Here is a 19,860-nt window from a genome sequence, read left to right on the forward strand (position 1 = left end):
AGGTGTAAAGGTCAACGCCATTGTTTTATTTCAGTTAATGTAACCTACTTAATGTCAGTCAAATTTAACACGATTTCTATTGATATGCATGGAAAGAAAAATATATTAAAATCAGTTCGAATGAGGAACATACTGTTATAATCATTGTGTTTTAACAAAAATGCGTTAGATGCACAAATAAAACTTCTAACACTGTACATAATTTATTTACAAAATATCTTCACCGTCACTCTCGAGGAAGAGGTCATCATCCCCATCCTCATCGTCACTAGCGATGTCAGTGATGACTGGTTCCACGCTCTCATGGATATTGTCCGACTTCCAGTACTCCTCCTCAAAATGACATAATAGTCTAACAGCCCCTTCCCACACTTCTGGGGCAGCCAAGTAACCATTACACACTACAGAAATAATTACGTATTCACGCTACAGTAAATCTTGCCATGGGTTTTCTCGCTCGTATACAAAGTGGCAAGCCATAGCACAAATGCAGTCTTGCAACCACTGGGACAATTCCATATCCTGCTGGCCATTATCGAATTTGTTTGAAACCAAGACTGTGTAAGCATATCCATTTACCTCCTACCTGGTGGATGGGCAGAGCCTCATGACATCACATAATGTTTATGTCACGAGTTGTTTTTGGATCCTTGTTTGTAATTTTCTCAGTTCCGGCATCAGCGACTTCATTTTACTCTATAAATATCAAAAGTATTGAACTTAGGTACGAGTAATACTTGCAGAAATTAGGTAGGGTTGTAAAATACACTTACCAACTTTCACCTTTATCCAATGCTTTGGTAAAAAGTTGTTGCCGAAAAACTGTTTCATTGGCTCTGAATCCCTTAGTAGTTTGCATATTTAAAAGGAATGCCACTGTAACACAAGACCTAACATGGTATTGGTCAGTGGACGCAGTCAAATGACTTCTTGTAATCAGAAAAAGCCATCAGACTAGGATTTTTAAATTACATACACTAGGTGCAATGTCTTAGTAAAAGTATTTGACCTCTGCTGCAACTTTGCATTTTCTTATTACATGCTTTTATTTAACTTGACTTCTGCGTCTGTCTGTCTGTCTCTGTTTGGGTCAAAACTTGTAACTAAATTTTCGACCTGTTCCCTTTGTCCGATGGACTTGAAATTTTGCATGGTTACTCAATTCCGGTGACAGTACAACCTTACATGATCAGTAGGTCAACAGTGACCCTGCAGTGACCTCTCCCAGTATCTCAGGATTTGCGTGAAACTCTGGATTTTTTATAACTTCTTTGACTCGGTATAACTCTACGGATTTTTCAAACCTTCTTTGGCTCTATTGGATAACACGTACAATTTCGTTAGCTACAGTCATAAATCGGTTACAATTTCTGTCAAAACTAAAACTATAAAATAAAAAAATATTGAAGTCAAAACTAGTTACTCTGTCAACTTTTTGTTGGATGCTTTTAATTGCAGCTTTGGTGTGGTGATCACTGCCAACAACTGTTCCAATGTAAATCGTGAAGTTTCTGTTTTAGTTTCGCCTTCTTGATTAATGACTATTTGATGTATTTGGTTTCTATAATTGCTATCAGATGTCCAAGTGTGTTTATAGATGTCCATTTGTTGGAAAAAGAGTACCTCCTGTCACCATTCATTTGGAGGACTAAAACCAATGAAAAGTCTCCCATTTTCGTCTGTGGTCTCCTGGGCCTTCCTTGCTCAAAACATCCGTACGTTCATTATTCCTACCACTTTTGCATTTATATCACCGGCAACAATTCTTATATCACTTTATGGTATTCCTTAACATTCTGCAGTTCTGCATAAAATTCGTCTTTTTCTAGTTTTAATAAGTCAGTGGCCATGTATCCTTTGATAAATTTGGAGTTAATATTGATTTTTTAACTGTTTAGTTCTTACTTTTGTCGATGTATATATTACAACATTTTTTACATTCATCTCGCAGCATTTACCTGTTGATGTATTGCTGTGGTTCATGTTGTGTCGTTCACGTTATATATATAACTTTATTGAATGTTATCAAGTACATTTTCGGAATTATTGAGTACCGTTCAGGTTCATTCCAGTTTTAGCTAATTTATCATAAGTTTTATTCAATTGCTACCAGTAAAGGTAAAATTTCTCTGCCTACCAATAGAAGTACGGTTTTTGTTATTTCACTGGTTACCAATAGAAGTAAGAGATCCCCTGATATCGGTATTGCATCGATCGCTTTGCATATAGACATCCTGTTGATGTTATCGGTCGTTGCTCGTTGCATTGTCTACAGAGTCTGTTCTTGAAATCCGGTTCTGAAGCGCCAGACATTTACCTTTCTAGGAAGAGTTTTATGCTTTTGGTTCGTTTTGTTTATTTGTTTTCGTGTGGTCAGGTGAAATATGCAGTAGGTTATGTCTTGGGGAATTTTAACAGAGTAAGCCTCGTGATTGGCAACAAATTATTAGGTTTGGGGAGGGATCCGGGTTTAGGGACCTTGTGTGTGTGTGTGTGTGTGTGTGTGTGTGTGTGTGTGTGTGTGTGTGTGTGTGTGTGGGGGCCTTTTTTCTCGTTTTTTGGGAGAAGGGATAGTTGGAATGCTCAAGGACCCCAACAGAGAAAGCAGCCCATTACAGGAAAGGGAATTGAGAGGGAAAGAATAAACTATGAAAGAGAAATAACAAAGAATAGCAAATTAGGTAAAAGAAATGGAGTATTAAGATAAATATACAAATTATGAAGTGAGACTCATGCCAGCCTACTCCGCCATTATGCATTTGCATCTAGTTTGAACTTACGAAGTTCCGAAGATTCTGCTACAGAATTAGGTAGATTATTGTACAATTTGGTCAGAGGGGAAACAAAACTTCACTACTAGTGCGGTATTAAATCTCAGAAAAGAAAGGCAACATTAAGAACTATTTGCATATGTAATACTGCTTAGTGGATAGTATTGTCTGGGAAGATCTGAATGCTGTACGGAGAGTGATAAGCATTGTGAAGTATACAGCACTTACTGTGAGCTGACTGAACGACGGTACCAGAGATAATATCTAGATCAAAGATAAGAAATTTCACAGAACGTATTCACGGTGCGAGGCAACTGCTGAAGGTCAAACAGGAAAACAGTACTCACGCGAGGAAAAGTAAAAGAATTGAAACATAACCCCCTTTAACTTCGTTGGCGGATATACGCTTTTATTTTATGTGAATAACTGATTTTGTACACTGTTTCCGCGATAATGAAAGAGTTAGTCCTAGAAGCAATTTGACATTATTTTTGTAATATTGCGCTCACATTAGCTTTCAGCTTTTCGTGGTCCGAGCCTCTCCAAGTTAACTTTGATGACTTGTTAGCGATGTTGTTGACTCCTTCATTTTCTTCCATGGTTATTGAAGAACATGACCGTTCTCAAGTCACGGTTACGGTCTGATTGCAGACGTGATGCGAGTAACCGCTCAGCGCAAAGGAGCATCATTCTGAAACTTCGTGAAAATGGGATAACATTGACGTGAAAATATTAAAGTCTGTGGTCAAACAAAAGCCCTTCCATTGCGCATGGCATTCGCCAGTTGTGTAAATATAGATTATTTACGTTACACTTGTGAATAACAGGAGCAGACGTGCCAGGTAGGGAGAACCAAAACGTCCTCGATTGTTTTTTTTTTTTTTTTTTTTTAGCACCTTCGCTCACTTTTACAAATGATAGATATTACTGATCTTGAATCTTCAGTAAAATATCGGTGTGCCAAAGTTAGTATTGTATTTTTAAGTAGACCTTATTTTTAGGCATTACAGCCTCAAATTGATAGTGACTGACAAGAATTTTAATGGTAATAACAATGAATGTAGCAGCATAAGTAATGATAATTTTATAAGACATTACCATATAAGTGCGTAATAATAGTCGTAATAAAATTGTTTTTGAAAATATCGTATTATGTTTGGGATGGATTGAAAAGTTTTTGTACGCCAGGTACCATTATTTTCTAGTGAAAAGTTTGTGTATTTGTGTAGACCCACAGCTGTTGTGTCCAGGTACAGGTGTTGATGGCAGATGTTTATCTGGCTATTAGTTTTGGTGGAAAATCTGTGTTCCGCGTGGCATTTTCATTGCTTTACAAAATTTGAATTAATTTTTGTAGGCCTATGTCCTACTCTTCTTACTTGTGTGCGTTGCCTTATTTTTCCGGGTATTTTTTTTTCCAGTCTAATTTTTGCTCATTCACCTTTCCGTTATCTTCTTTGTGATTTTGTGCTTGCTTCATATTTTGCTCCGTTTTCAAGGCCTGTAGGCCCCCTGTGTAACTGTTTTTGCTTGTTTTTGTAACTTTGTATGTTTTCAGCGTTTTATTTTATTAATATTCGTCATTTTTCCTGCTTATCCGTTGTCGTTTTTTCTGCTTTTACTCATCTTTTTGTGTCATGTTTACTGCTTATGTATTTTCGTGTCCATGTTTATGGTTCTCTGCGTTTCTGTGTAACTTCTTTTCTTAGTGCTTGTCTTCTTGTTCTTTCGTATTTATTTTTTCTTGTATGTTTCTCTTTTTCTTTTCTCACTATATGGCGTAGCGTTTCCTTTGACTGTGTTGATGCCTATTGGAACTTGTTCAAGTGGAATCCCTTCCATGATCCAGGACCCGTTCCATTTGGTCTACACTCTAACGAACTTTTTGAACATAGAGTCATTTCTGACGATGCCACATTTCCCTAATTTCATCCATTAAATGGAAAATGGAGTAGCAGTAGCAGATTTTAAACAGGGTAATACATTGGTTATTGTTCTGTATACTCAAAATGACGACTTGAAATGTTGGAACGAAAATCAGACTTCTTTGCATAGTTTTGATCAAGCAGTGCAACGTACAATTCATGCAACTCAACTATTAAAACCTAAAATATATTATCGCATATGTATGGAAGGGAAAAGCAGTACAGAAGAACTGGAAACTCCCGCTTTCAAGGATAAGAAAGGTCAAATAGGTTAATACCCTTAATCACTGTCGTCCTGGGTTGCCCAAAAGCAAGAGCCCACGATGGCATAAGGCCAATTTAAACTAAAACAGCAACAACATGCACGGTGTACCTTTCCTGTATGTCAATCACAGTGGAAGGCTCTCCGCGACAGCATTTGAATGCTCTAGGCCAAGAAATGATTTCCTGTCCACAAGTATTCCCAGTTGGAGAAGGAAAATCATGCTTAGCTTTGACCAGACAATAAAACGCACTATGGCTGAAACTAAGGTATGCAGAAGTACAGTGTATCGCATGTGGTTCTTTGTTTAAAGAAGGTGAAAGCATTAACCATGAATTTGAAGTGCCTGATGTCTGAGAGAAGGAAAGAAAAAGATCGGAAATATTTGCAGATACAGATTAATTTGATCAGTACGTTTTACTGTGAAATCCCAACCCTCGGTAGCGTATTATTATTAATCGAAGGAAGCATACAGAGAATCTTAGCGCAAAGTTCAGCAATCCGGTAGGGAATTCCATACGGTGGGCTGGTTTGACCTAGACAGGATAAATAAGTAGATGTTCTCTTTATTAAGGCCATGTCTTTCTTTAAAAAAAAAATGCAAAACATTCGCATACGTGTTTCTTTTGTTTTATACGTTTCCTTATTGTAACTTTCCTTGCAATTGTTCATGTGTTTGCAGATGTTTACATAATAGTAAATTTGTAAATTAATTTCAAAATGCAGTTATTGGTTAATTAAAGGGTTTAAGGGGGAGAAAATAAAAAAAAAAAAAAACTTTTAAGACCGGATTTTAATAGCCACTTTGGAGAGAGGCTGAGATTAATGGCTCCTCGTGTGTATTTAAATTGGTGTGACAGTAACAACAACAACAACAACAACAGCCATTTAAGGAAGCGTGAGATAAGTGTAAGGATAATGTATGGTAGGACTAAAATACCCGACGCTTAGATTAACGGGCTGGATTAAAAGTTTTAAAAATTCGGTGTCAGACATCTTCCTCAGCATTCTGGTTTGGATGCCCTCTCTCTCTCTCTCTCTCTCTCTCTCTCTCTCTCTCTCTCTCTCTCTCTCTCCGCGCGCCCGCGCAGATTTTTTTTTTTTTTTTTTTTTGTAAGTTCGGTCGCTATCTACTTGTAGAAAATTGAGTCCTTAATGATCTTAGAAATGAGTTCCTGTCGTAACTTCGAGCTGTTTTGTGTCTGGTTGTTCATTAAAGTGATCGGGATGGAAAGAGACAGGTCAAACGCTGTCAGTGAGCGGTTGTTTTCGGCCTCTTAATTTTGTGAAAATGATCATCTCTCTCGCTTAGTTTCGCGTACATCTCCCACTTTTATCAGATTGACAGGCAGTGTACTCTGTTGTGAAGGCAACTGTGATCATATTGCAACCAGTGAATCTGATGCATATTTCAGATGCATGAATGGTATTATATATTCATTTTCAGTTTTATAAAAATGTCTTTATAGTATTGATCGTCGATAACAATATGCTTTAAAAGTATCCACACCTTATAAAACACCTACCTTTCTTTATCGCGTTTCAGTGACATAATGTGTTCATCCTGTACGCTAAAACTTCATGTGAAATCGAAGGAGCAAGTGCATCAACAGCTGCTGGGAATTCAGAAGCTTATCATGAGTGTTGTATATAAAGTGAATGAAGCCTAAGACAAACAACGACAAAAGAAAAGTAAACCGTGTTATTGGAGTTTCCTTTTTGGTGTTTGTTGGGGCTATCAGCAGGTAGAATCGGAAACGGTAATCTCTAGAGGGGCGAGACACGTGACTTCGGCCTTCGGCGTTGTCGCTAAAAATCTTTCCTGCTTTACTTTTGCCCCTACTTAGATACTTTTTTAATTTACTAATTAAAGAATACGAATGTTCGCTTTGAACTTGGAGATGGTAACAGTAATGGGCTTGCCAAGTAGGATGAAGCTAAATGAACCGCCTTCCTCCACACTTTCCTCTGTGCTGCTCCTTCAAGGTCAGATAACTGTAGATACGAAATATCTGAAACATGTTAAGCATCTTGATGGCGGATACCGTGCAGCCTGTCTTCCATGTTTGTAGATGCTACTTAACGAAGGGAAATGATAATGCTCCGTAACGAAGGGAAATGATAATATAAAACTTGGTCTCTTATTCGTAAAATATAATGAAGACCATTAAAGATACCGAACTGTACTTTTAACGTTGCTGTTTGACCTTGACTGGCTCGAAGGATTTTCCGTATTTGGGTTGTATTGATGTGGTTCTTTTTAACTGTTTATTCCTTGACCCCAGCTTCGTAGATACCTGAATGGCGCTCGTACTTTTTTTTTTTTTCATTGCTCTCATGGTATAATTCCTCTTACCTTATGATATCCCCCCAATGACATCATAGAATTCGGAACAGGCCATAACATCATAGCTGGAACCCTTCAGATGTTTGACCATCTCAGAGTTTGGGAAGTAATGGTAACATAGCATGGACGGACCATGTCATTGACATAAATAATGCCTCTGGGAAGAAAGGATCTTATTTCACCACCTGCGCATACTGTTCTAAGCAGCTTCCTCAGAATGGAATGTTGCCAGTTTTTCTGAGGAAGGATCTTCAGGCGCCATTCCCAATAGCTTGAAAAATTGGCTTAAACTGGAGATAATGGTAGCCTACGTACTTTGGACACTGCTTCATAGAGCGCCGTGTCTGGGGTGACCCACCACTTCCTCCCCTTTGTTTTACCACCGCCGCGTAACCCTCCCTGTTAATTCGGGCCCCATCACGTCCTTGTAGAGGCTGCGACTTGAAAGTCATTGTATAGAAGATAGGAACTTGAATTTCGACTAGTTTTATCGGCCATTCACTCTGCAAATATCAGTTTTATGTAGTTAATTTCCATTCATCTTGTTAGGAGGTTTGCCGTTACCGGGCGAACATGTTCATTAATTCCTTTTAGTTCTCGTGACCTAGCTTGTTTTTGAGCATCTGAGCATCTCTCGGTCTTTGCCGTTCAAGTGTTTGAGTGTATTGGGCTATACTTACTTTGTACGGGATAGTGTTGTCAGTGCACCTCACTTCGTGAACTGTAGGCAATACTAAGAAGTGTCCAACCTCAATTTATTACACCCTTTAGTTTAATGTTGGGGTTTTCTCCCAGTTTTACCGTAGCTCCTCGTTCTTCATCTGATTCATTTCTGGATCTCTTTATTTAGCTGCCCATCTCTAGCTCCCTCTTTTTACCGTGTGAGGCGCTCAGCGGCTGAAAGTGCGTCGGTGATGGCTTTGTAGCCTGAATTTCATTGTTCTGTCATTCATTTATTGCATTTATCGTACTCAAGTATAGCAGTGATGGAATGGGAAGAATAAAAATAAAAGAAAGTGATTATGTAGAAGTTAGATCTGCGTGTTTTCACATAACGAAGCATATTGTAAACTCATAGATACGGGGTAGTTATCATTGTGTTATCAGGGATACCTTATTTCACGACCCCTCCCTTTTAGTCCATTTGCCACTCTTATGATTTCCGTTGGGACCTATGAATCTTTTATAGTACGAGGTATTATGGTATATATCTAATATCCTGGTTTTTCTGAAGTATTTTAACTAGGTTGTCCTCTTGACAATTTTGGGCAAATCCTGAAATATGCAAATCGTGGTCGCCATTATACAAAATTCAATTTTTTTCAATATCTGTAAATTTGCAAGTTAATATGTCATATCGGATGTCTATACCCATGTTTTCATAGTAAAGGATTAATATTATGTCACAAAAACAGCCATAACATGTGCAGTTTTATTTGTACAGACATTATGACAAATAAAGTTATAAAAATCTTACAACAATACATGAAATTCGACATATTTATTATTGCAAACTGTTTTTACAAGTTAAACTTATGCTTTTGTGTGTATTTTTAACTGCCAAGATACACAGCTTCATGCATCATATACATATATGTGCTCCTAATATAGAAAAATTATGTGTTTAGTTGTGTAAAGGCAAAATACAAGCTAGTTGTTGCCCAACTCATCCTCAGAAACGCCACTGTCATTTTCATTCACTTGACCAATGACCGTGAATGGATTATTGCATCCACCTTTGCCTCCACATATACAATAAATAGTGCAGGGCAACTGGCTCTTTTGACAGGAGCAGGCCGTAGAGCTTGTCCACTGCTTTGCAACCACAACTAAGAACATCAATTAGGCCAGGAGGAGCTGGAGAATCAGAAGCAAATGCCGGTGTTGGGACGCCATCCTTCACCTGCCATCCGAACTTGCTGATGTCCACTGATGGAGGGCCTTGCTGAACAGCTGCTTTCCATAATATCATTTGGAGATGAGGCCGTTGTACATGGAGCAGTAGATTGGCATTTGCAGGAGGCAGAGCCATAATGCGCACTGGTTTTCCCTTCTTGTATATATCCTGTGGCGAGCTGCATTCATTGAGGTGCCTGGAGGCTGGCCATATAGTGTAGTGCTGTGAAGAACTGTTGGCCTGTTTGCAACAGGTCATTTTCTTAGGGATCTATCTCTCCAAGCATCTCAGATAATCCTGGGAAATTTCCTGCCTGCAAGACATTTAGAGCACTGACTTTTCCTTTGTTAAAAGGGTAAGACACAGTGTCACAGCCACTTAGCGCATGCATTCCCAATAGCTGCAAACACTAGGGACCTAGCTTCTCACAGGTTGCATTGTTGTCTACAATATCGCCATTCCAACGTTCCATCTGAACTTTACATGTATGTTGTAGCTGAGTTTCCCAAACCAAGTAAATCAGCAGTACTAGGACATCAGTATCATCACTGAGGGTTCTTACTACCCTGTGACACTCAGCTGCCTTCAATAAGTGTGCAATCATTGTCACATCAGCCTCATCATGTGAAAAGAGACAGTCTTCTTGACTTTCTAGCGTCATTTTATCTCCCATTTTGAAAGAGGATAGTACCCGTGGCAGTTGCTCTTTGTTTCTTTTATTCTTCATAATAGTATCTCTGTTTGGGAGTAGACTACTGATATTTAGTTTGTAGTTGGTGGTACCCTCATCACCACGTCGCATTCTCTCATGGTCTTTGGCTGACAGATCGTGATAATTGTCAAAGACTAACGCCTTGTCACTATCAAGAGAGTATAACGAGAGACGGTGCTTAATACTCTCAACAAGGATAGATGCATCAGCACCGTGAGGCCATGTAATGTGATAGAGCAGCTGCTGTGCATCCACTATAATGATGCTTGGAGGCACTCGGCTTTGCTGTAGAACACCAAGACGTCTAGCAAGTACAGCTTTGGTGCCCTTTCGCGAACAGCCATACTCATCAATGAGTGAGGAAGGGACAGCACATAACTCATACTCAAAGATGTTTTCTAACTGCAGCTGACGCGGTTGACCTATCATAAGCAGGCGAAGGAGTAGGGCTTCCATGTCAAAGACAGTCTTGTTACCAACTCTGATGCCATGTTTTAGCCGTTCCATTGTCTTAACGGGGCTGGACAGTTTTGCATGAAATCCAGATGGTAGTGAATCACGAAATGAAGCTACCATCTTCTCTCCAGTCAATAATGCATCTTCAACATTGACTTCATTTGGGGCAACTTGGCCATTGATAATGTTATACAGGACATCATTCTCACTTTTCAGTGGGTGGGAATGTTTTACTATTTCTGTAGCATTTCTCTCACGATCATTAGCATCAAGCTTTCGCCTCTTTTCACCTTCCTCTCTGTGCTTCATTGGTGTTATTGCATTGCAGACTTGGCCCATGTACAAGTTTTCCATGGCATCTGAGAGGTAGGCAGAGATACGGAATGAATCGATCCATTCAGTAATCAGCTTAGGTGACGGTGTCATACCTCTCATACCACCTTTTCCTATTTTGATAGCAGTTTGTTCACCAAACTGATCACTTGACACAGAGTTCCAAACACCTTCATGATGACGACAGACGTGTGCTCCAGCAGTTAGGTCTGTCTTGACATCATCTCCAGCAAATGCCAGGAGATATATCTGGCATAATGGAAGTGACTTGCACTGAAGAAGTAAGGCAAGATTCGTTCCAAGCATAGTTGTTGAAATAACCAGTCGCCTTCCCTCTCTGCACGAAGAAACTGATGTGCAAGCAGTGTTGGTTTTATGAGATTATCCACCCAGTGCTTGCCTTTTGGATGCTGCCGTGCTTCCTCCATGTGTGCAGATATTTCATCAAAGTTCTTTTCACCATCTTGAAAAAGGTGCTGCAGCAGGACAACTGTTACCATGCGGAGTGCTCTCATAGCCCTTACCCATGCCTTTCCGCTCACAATTCTTGTAAGATATCCAAACGCTGCTCCAACTGGAACATCAAGACCTGTTCCCTTCACTAATGTCCCTATGCACCCCAAGAAAGACATGATTATGTGCATTGCTCCAGGACGAAGTGTAACATCTCTGAACCTTTCCGATTCCCACCACTTGATCTGCTGAGCCACCATGTACAGCTGCATATCAATGGACAGGTTGGCGTAAGCTTCTAGCATTGTCACATGTTATTTTTATGTAATGGTACAATACAATTCATGCATAATGGCTGATAATAAATAGAGCTGCCTTGATTGTGAGTACTACATTTTTACAATAATGAAAGTGTATGAATTGGCTTAGGTGAAGTTTTGACCATATCTTTTACGCAAATAAGCTGTTCACTTACATTTTTGGGTACCGTAAAGAAGGGTACTATCGTCAGCTTAACGTCTGGCGTGTATTATCGTCACCTATCAAAATATCAACGAAATCAAACAGTATAAAATAAAGGCCTCAAAAGTTTGTTTTTCCTTTGACAGCTATTATATACTTTATATATAAATTGTGTTACGCCTGATTGGACGATAATAAACGCAGGTCGATAATACCCTCATCGATGGTATCCCATATTGCATTTAGGCAAAATATATACCTGCAACAAAATATTTAATGAGTTTATCATGTTCCTTGACCTTAAAGACATAGGTATAGACACCTTAGGATAGCAAATCTGTCAAGAAACCTATACTATAGAACATTCAAAGGTTACCCATTTTGGCAGATGTACTATTTCTGGGAAACTAGTGAAATTTGTGCTGATATCAGAAGGTTGCGATTATTATTAACATGATCAGTGGTTCCGACGATGTAATATTGATGATTTGGAATGTATTCGTATGAATAAACGAGAAGTCTTTCGTTTTCTGGTGGGTATTGATTTCGTAACGGTTCCTTGTGTTGGAGGTATATAATTTGCATTTTCTCACATAATGTGATTCGTGAATTGGAAATATGTAAAGATGACCTTTTACATAAAAAAAGTTTTGCTGTCAATTATTCAAAATGTTTTCTTTGATATTTGATTTTGTATTGTACTTTAGGCATCGTTATGGAAACATCTTGCGCTTTCGATGATACTTTATTGGCTGCTCGCATCTCTGTGTTTATTTCATTTGTATTGCCCTGGCACTGAGTGAGCAGACAGTTGGAGTCGCAAAGTTTACATCCCAAAACAAAGTGTAAAGGTGGATGCACACCATGAGCAGCAGTTTTAGATGGAGCCTTAGTAGTAGCAGTCAAGTCGCATGCGACATTACTGCCTTTTATTGTCTACTGATGAGAGACAGTTGCTGCTTGTGGCCCTTTGTATCTGTTTATTAACTCACTCTCTCTCTCTTTGAATTCTATATAAAATGAAGCCAAGAGTAATTATTTAACGCTAGCCTGCACCATGTTTCACTTGCGAGCTTCATCGATCGGGCTCTTTTCCCCTCCACCTGGAGTTCGGGTCATTTGCCAGCGTAGTAATTTATCTTTTGTACATCTGTTTGGAATAATTAGTGTCACAGGTGGCCACACACACGCGCATTATATATACATACTGCCGACTTTATTTGATTGGTTGATTTTAGTATTCGATGTCGTTAATTTGGGTAAAATTGACGTCTGTGTATGATTCTCAGTCTTACCCAGAAAAGGAGGTTCGTAAAGAAAACCTTGAAGGTGTCTGTCGAGGGCAACGCGCTCATCCTCCTCAGTCTTCTATCCAGCGTGGGGAGTCGAATCCCGGCTGGGATGCAGCTATGTTTTCTGTAAAGAATATTTCCACAAATATTTTGAAATAAAGAAGTAATGTTGGGTATTACATTACGTAGAATTTAGACTACGTAGCAGATAACTGGAGAAACCATTCATGACCCATTTGGGGTTTATAGGTAGGTCCAGGACGCAGCCAAATTGAGGACACGCTGCCGTTTGAATAAAGGCAACTCGTCAATTATTTAGAAATTAGACGGCCACCAAGTTCTGTTATCGATTTATATAGGTTTTCCCCGCATCTGCTCCTTATAGTACCTTTGAAAAAGCTCCTCTCTTTTCTCTCTCGTCTTGTTGATGCGCTGCAACGAATCCGGAGAAGCAGTTACGTGGGAATTTAAAAATGGGGTAAACATTAATTTAATTCCTAAAAAAGTTAATTACACTAGATTCTATAAACAGCGTTAAATTAATTACAATAACCTTTTTGGCAGGATTAAGCTAGAGATTCAGTAAAACAAATTTAACTCGAAGGCCATATATTGTATTGCTCAGTGTGGAAAAATACTGAGAAGAGATTATTTGTCGATTGAGGCATTGGTCATTAAATCAGTTATTTGAAGGAATCATTTGCCGTCTCCCAGTGTTACTGGATCTGGATGTACCTATTCGGGCTTGGTCGTATGCTGAAATAGAAGTTTCGTGGGGGATGCATAACATTGGTAGTGTTTTCCATATGTTTTGGACTTACTTTTCAGGTACTCTAGAGTTCTGTATAGAAAAAAATCCATGTTAGGTGTCTTAAAAGCCTTGATATACTTTTCAGGTACTCTAGAGTACTGTATAGAAAAAAATCCATGGTAGGTGTCTTAAAAGCCTTGATATCAAGTCTGACGATGGAGGACATTGAGCTAATACTGGTATTGTTGGTTGTAGATTAATCTCCAGTCCAGTAACACTGGTTAGAGAAGCTTGCCGTGAAAATATTGTTACCTTAAGCTTTTGATGCCTTCGGCCAAAGTTTTCCGACTTAACCAGCCTCTGTGGTTGTTTGTACATCCGAACTGTTACTGAATCAAATGTTAGCAAACAAACCAGTTATACATATTCTTGAAAACAGCTGAGATTTGAGCTCCATATCTTCATGTATTTGTGCGGTGCTTCTGCAGTAAGCCAGCCAATTCGTGACATAATATTCAGTGACCATTTTTGGTTAAAGAATGCAACGTGAGTTGAAAGTATTTTGTTAGATAAACACCAGAATGCTAGCTCTAGCTTCCATGTTCATTACTTTTCATTTCGACTTTCCGTATTCCTTGTACATTGTTACGGAGTGCTTTCAGTCTGGCCCTGAAGATGGGTTTATTTAGCATAAAGCCAACATCCCTACAACGTTTCTATATCAAGTGACCAAGTGGTGCAATGAAAACAAAGAAAAGAAATAAAATTTTTTTGTCTAGCGCTCGGCCATTCTACCTTGTGTGTGTGGTGTTCATCGTTTTGTAGTAGACTGGAAATTCCTCCTTTGTCCCGCCTGAAGCAGCTAATGTGCACAGGTGTGTACCTGGCTCAACGGCGAGAAACAACGATAGTTTGGTTCTCTTGGCCATAGCATACCTAGACATTTGGGCAGGGTAAAGTCGTTCTCTGTGGACGAGTCACTAGAAGCAGTTCGTAATTCAAATTTTGTGACAATAATTCAATTTGATCTCGGTTTTCCCAGTTTGCAATTAAAATGATTAAAAATGCGCAGCGCATTTTCAATACCTTTCCCCATTCTTCCGTAGTACTGAGTCTTTCTGTGGGTAAGAAAAACAAAAATAAAGCTTGTGTTGCCACCCATTATTTTCAGCCAAGTTTTAATTAACTGTAAAGTTCAGTTTTCTGGCTTTGAGTTTGCCAGTATGTGTGTGAACAGTCTAATATATATTTTATTTTCTTATATCAGTACTCATGACTCGCTATTCTCAGGTAAGAGAGCACTGCATGAATGGATATTCTTCAGAAATGCCAGTTGCCTCTGATTTCAATCAGGCATTGTTCTGGGCAAAATTTTTTTTTTTTTTTTTTTTTTTACGGAATAATGAACAAAATTGTAACCGTACAGGTGACCTGGTAGCGGATTTTGTATTGAACTTTACTAGATTAAGGTTGTACAGAGAAGATAGTTGAATTATTATGTTTGGTAAATCGTGATGCGCTCACAGCAGCATTTTTTGGACCAAGTCTACAGTCGCTCTTATTGATTCTACTGCTGTATACAAGGTCTAGACCTTGGGCTGTATCTGTTCTGCTACAGGAACCCCCTACCCCTACATGTGAACGAACAGCGCGTCTTTTACCATACAAACACTATAATTTCTCTCTCTCTCTCTCGAGAAAGAGAGAGAGAAAGACGGTGGGGCGGGTGGGAGGGGGGGGGCGGATTGGTAGGGAGTGTCCTCATGTGCCCGCCCTCTGGCACAACTCAGAGTCCCGACCTATAGCATCATGGTCGTCATCATACCCCAGACACTGTTCACCCCTGGTCGCCGAGAGGGTAGGAGATGGGCTTTGAAACCACGTGGCTGTCTGACTCTCCCGCGTAGGCAGACTCAGAGACTCCCATTCACTTCCCGCCTAGTAATGATTTCCCGCCCTTTTTCGTCCCTTCTAAATAGAGCAAAAACGTAGATAAGATATTGCTGGCTCGATGTTAATATCTTCTTACGAACATCAATGTTTCGGCCCCATTCTGTCAGATTAAAAGTTGATAATGTCAGTCAGGCAGGAAGTATATTTAACTTCCCAGTAATACCCCAAGCGTATTGATGTTTACCCTTATGGGTGAACATCGGTGTCACACTTTGTAAATATTCATATAATCTTAAAAATTCCTGAGATATGTTAATGAACCAAGAGGATTTGAGAGGCGAACTTCAATAACGCAACATAATCTAAGTAACTGATGAGTAGCAGTGGCGTACAATAAAAAAAATCCAAATAACATTCGGACACTCGGTATAGACTGAAGTGTGCAAGATATTTTATGTTCTTTGGCGCTCAATATCACGTTTTAAGACCTCATTCTCTCTCTCCACTGACGTCGATTCACTGCCGCCTCATGGTCTGAGACAACCCCAACCCCCCTTCACTCCCATCCACAGTTCCCAAGGTTTCACCATCGCTATGACCGCCTCCCAGCCCAGCTCGCAGACTTACTTACGCCTCGCAAGCTCGCATAAACCCCTCGGTCATTTGTAGAAAACCATAATTTAGCAAGTCCACAGTTCGTTATATACAAAGTATTCTGTCATTACGGGATTTCCTTTCGTAATAGAACAACAACGCTAGAAACAAAAATTGGTGGGAAGTACTATGTAGCAGTAATAGTAATTGAAATGTGAATGGAAAGAGAAACCCACAAGATTCCTGTGTATGACTTGTTTACTGGTAAGCAAGTTATACACAAGAATCTTGTGGGTTTCTCTTTCCATCTTCAGAAGAAAACTGAAAGAAGTTTTTGTTTGTGAAATCTGAATGTTATGCATTTTTCAGTAAAGAAAGCCTCGGAGTAATAATGATTGCAGTGGGACTAACGCCAAAATGCTGAATAACAAACAGCATCTGAATGCGTTAACAACATTGTCACCAAATGTTGAAGATGTTACTCTTAATTTGCATGACTGCTGCCCATCATAACGACATTCCTTTTAGCGAAAACTCGACAAATCGTCCCTCCCTGTTATTGTGTCAAACATGTAGAAGTAACTGTGATGTATCTCCCGATAAAATTTCGTAAGTTTATCATTTTTTTCTTTAATTCAGTGTGCATATAGGATATGTGCGCAGGCGAGCATCACTCGTGCTCATTGCGTGCGCGGTTGAGGCAGCTGAACCGCATAGCAACAAGAGAGAAATGATCGTCGTTGAGTGGGTAAGTTTTGGGGTCCACGTGGTGTGCGTCTCCATTACTCGTCAGCATTCGACAAAATTTGAATGTCAAAGATTGTTTCTTAGTGGTTACCTTCAACGCGTAAAAGAGGATTCATTAACATGGAGAGTAGAGCAAAAAATTCATCTGTACTACTCCGCAAATGGCTAGGATTTCGGGTCAGTCTAGATTGGAAAAAAAATATGATAAAAATGCAATTATTACAGTTTGTGACGTGATTAATCTATGGGTATCAAACTTTACGTTTAGAGCTGCCGTCGTCCAGTCCAAGGGTTAGCTTCTCACACCACAGGCCCTTGTACTGTATGCTAAATGGAGTTTTCTTGGTCCGACCTTTCATCTGATTTATGAAAGTATTTCAGTTATTGATGTGATCGGGAATCATAAATATATCCGTTGCACATACTTAAGCTGACCATTATAATCTAGCAAGACATCTTTACAAGTACAGTTATACAAGATCACCAGTCAAGTTGAGTGATGAGCGGATATTCCGACTTAGTGTGAGAAGTACAGAGATGATCATTGCAGACAATTTCTTAAAAAAAAAAAAAGTCTAAACGGACCTAGACTTTGTTCTGTGTTATTTCCATATTCTCCATTTTTTTTTTTTTTAGAGAACCTAACGAGTCAGCGAAAAATAAAGATCAAGGACATTTTGTGACTTGCAACCTAAAAGCGTATATTGAGAACTGACTGTTATCGGTAAAGGATTATCGAACTCCAAGTGACTGGGAAATATTGTATTTAATAACTATATTCACAGTGAAGCAGAACATCCAATGATGTAAGTGTGAAAATCCAGTTGCTGTTGTTGTATCTTCGGTATGTCTGATGTTGCAATCTTAGGAAAGTCAGAGCGAAACTTTATCGCCCTCAAAAATCCTACTGAAACATCTATACATTATGTAGAGTCGGTGTATATCACCAGCAGCTGTAAGCTGGAGTCCGTATATTCAGCCAGTGTAGAATTAATGCTCTTAGATATTTACAAAGAAAACCTTACTGCTTGCCATGTCCTCTGGTGCATTTTGGTACCAATTTTGGGATATTCAGTTGATATCGAAGGAAGAGGTTAACTGGAAACATATTGGTGCAAGCCATTTTTCTCAATCTTGGAATGTTACCATGGCTTGCCACTAACGTCTCCTCTTCGACAGTACAATAATGCACATCAGATGACAGTAAACTGGTTGAGGGATAACACCGTTCATAGGTTAGTCATTTGGTAATGATCTCTGGTTTGTAGTGGGCTAATAACTTTTGTTAATGTTTTACATGGACAGAAGAATAATTTATATCCGTCGTAAAAGTGGCATTAGAAGATCAAGTTATCAGTAGTGTATGGTAAAAAAATCGTCTACTGTAATTTTACGTTCAAATTCGTGATTAGCTACCCAAAGTACTCCCTGTTTGCCCAGTTAGAAAGATTGGAATTTGGAACTTTAGGTGGATATGTTTTTAATCTTGAGACAATTTACCAAATTGTTTTTCACCGTACAGTAGGTTCCTTACGAAAAATGGGAGATTGATCATTTAGGGGAGCTATTACTTCAGTTCACATCTCTCAGGTGTCTGGGTTGCAGGCGCTGAACTGTAAACGATGAGGCTGAGTTGTATGATGTGCAAGATCTCCAGTGTGGATCAGTAGACTTTAAGAGTGAAGCTGATGTAGCATGATGGCCGAGAAGAAACTCGAGACACGTCGTATTCGACACAAGACGGTATCGCAACACTTTCGCTGAGAAAGTTGCCACAACATAATATTCGATCTCTTGTCGCATAATGTTTATTTTTGCCAAAGCAGTTAAATTTTTGAACGTTCTTTTCTAGGCGGTCCCTGGAGGGTTGTACAAAATTAGAGAACACGTAAATTAGACGGGGAGCTCCCAGAGTGGTTATGACTGTCTTATTTGAATTCGAAACTATGTTTTGTTGATGGTAACGGTTTAAATCATTATATTGAGAAGATACTAGGTATGTGAGTGTATGTTTCTCTTACTAAAATAGGGTTGATTGTTATATATTATATATATATATATATATATATATATATATATATATATATTATATATATATATATATATATATATATATATATATATATATATATATATATATATATATATATATATATATATATATATATATATATATAATATATATATATATATATATATATATATATATATATATATATATATATATATATATATATATATATATATATATATATATATATATATATTAAATCTTATATATATATATATGATATTAAATTCTGAAATGTTGAAATCCAAGATACCGTCCAACTTTTCTCCATGCTTTCATGAACGTTGCCCATGTTTGGCTGCCTTTTTAGAGAACACTTTTGACATTTCGGAGTAGATTCAAGTTGACTGGTTTTCTAAGCATGTGATCATGAGCATTTTACTCAGCGTACATGATGATGAGTGCATTTTACACGGTGTATGTGGTCGTGTATATTTAACTCTGCCTGTGATCATGTGCGTATTTAAACCAGCTTATGGGGCCATGTGTGTATTTTTTTTTTTTTTTGGTCTGTGTGCATATTGTTTCACGAAGTATTATGTTGTTTGGATTAAATTTTGAAATGTTTAATCTGTCATACCTGTCAAACTTCTTGTATTTGCGACCTGTTATTCTTTAATTTGCTTTTATTTTTTCTCTCCAGTACAGCGTAGCGTCCACGGAGAGGCAGCGACATGAAACGATCCTAAATAAGCGAAGTGATGGCGAAATAAAGAAAAAACCAGGTACGCTTGTCCATGACGGCTAGTAGTTAGTTGCTGTAGTCAGCTGCACTAGGAATGACAAAATAGCTAGTACAAGTACACCATATTTATGATGTCTGTGGATGTTTCCCGGGAAACTTTATGCGTAGTCGTAGTCACTGGAAGTGGCAATACCGGCCTTGAAGGAGAT

General features: G+C 38.7%; 1 long non-coding RNA gene across 1 annotated transcript in view; it reads left to right on the forward strand.

The window, feature by feature from the left end:
• The window catches only part of LOC136848461 (uncharacterized), a 72,308-nt gene that overhangs the window by 21,991 nt on the left and 30,457 nt on the right, over positions 1–19,860 (forward strand). Inside the window, exon 2 of the long non-coding RNA XR_010856023.1 lies at positions 19,610–19,691. This is a non-coding gene — a long non-coding RNA (uncharacterized lncRNA). The remainder of the gene's footprint in view (positions 1–19,609; positions 19,692–19,860) is intronic.

The sequence above is a fragment of the Macrobrachium rosenbergii genome, chromosome 2 (genome assembly GCF_040412425.1).
Source record: "Macrobrachium rosenbergii isolate ZJJX-2024 chromosome 2, ASM4041242v1, whole genome shotgun sequence".
In the NCBI taxonomy this organism is placed as follows: Eukaryota; Metazoa; Arthropoda; class Malacostraca; order Decapoda; family Palaemonidae; genus Macrobrachium; species Macrobrachium rosenbergii.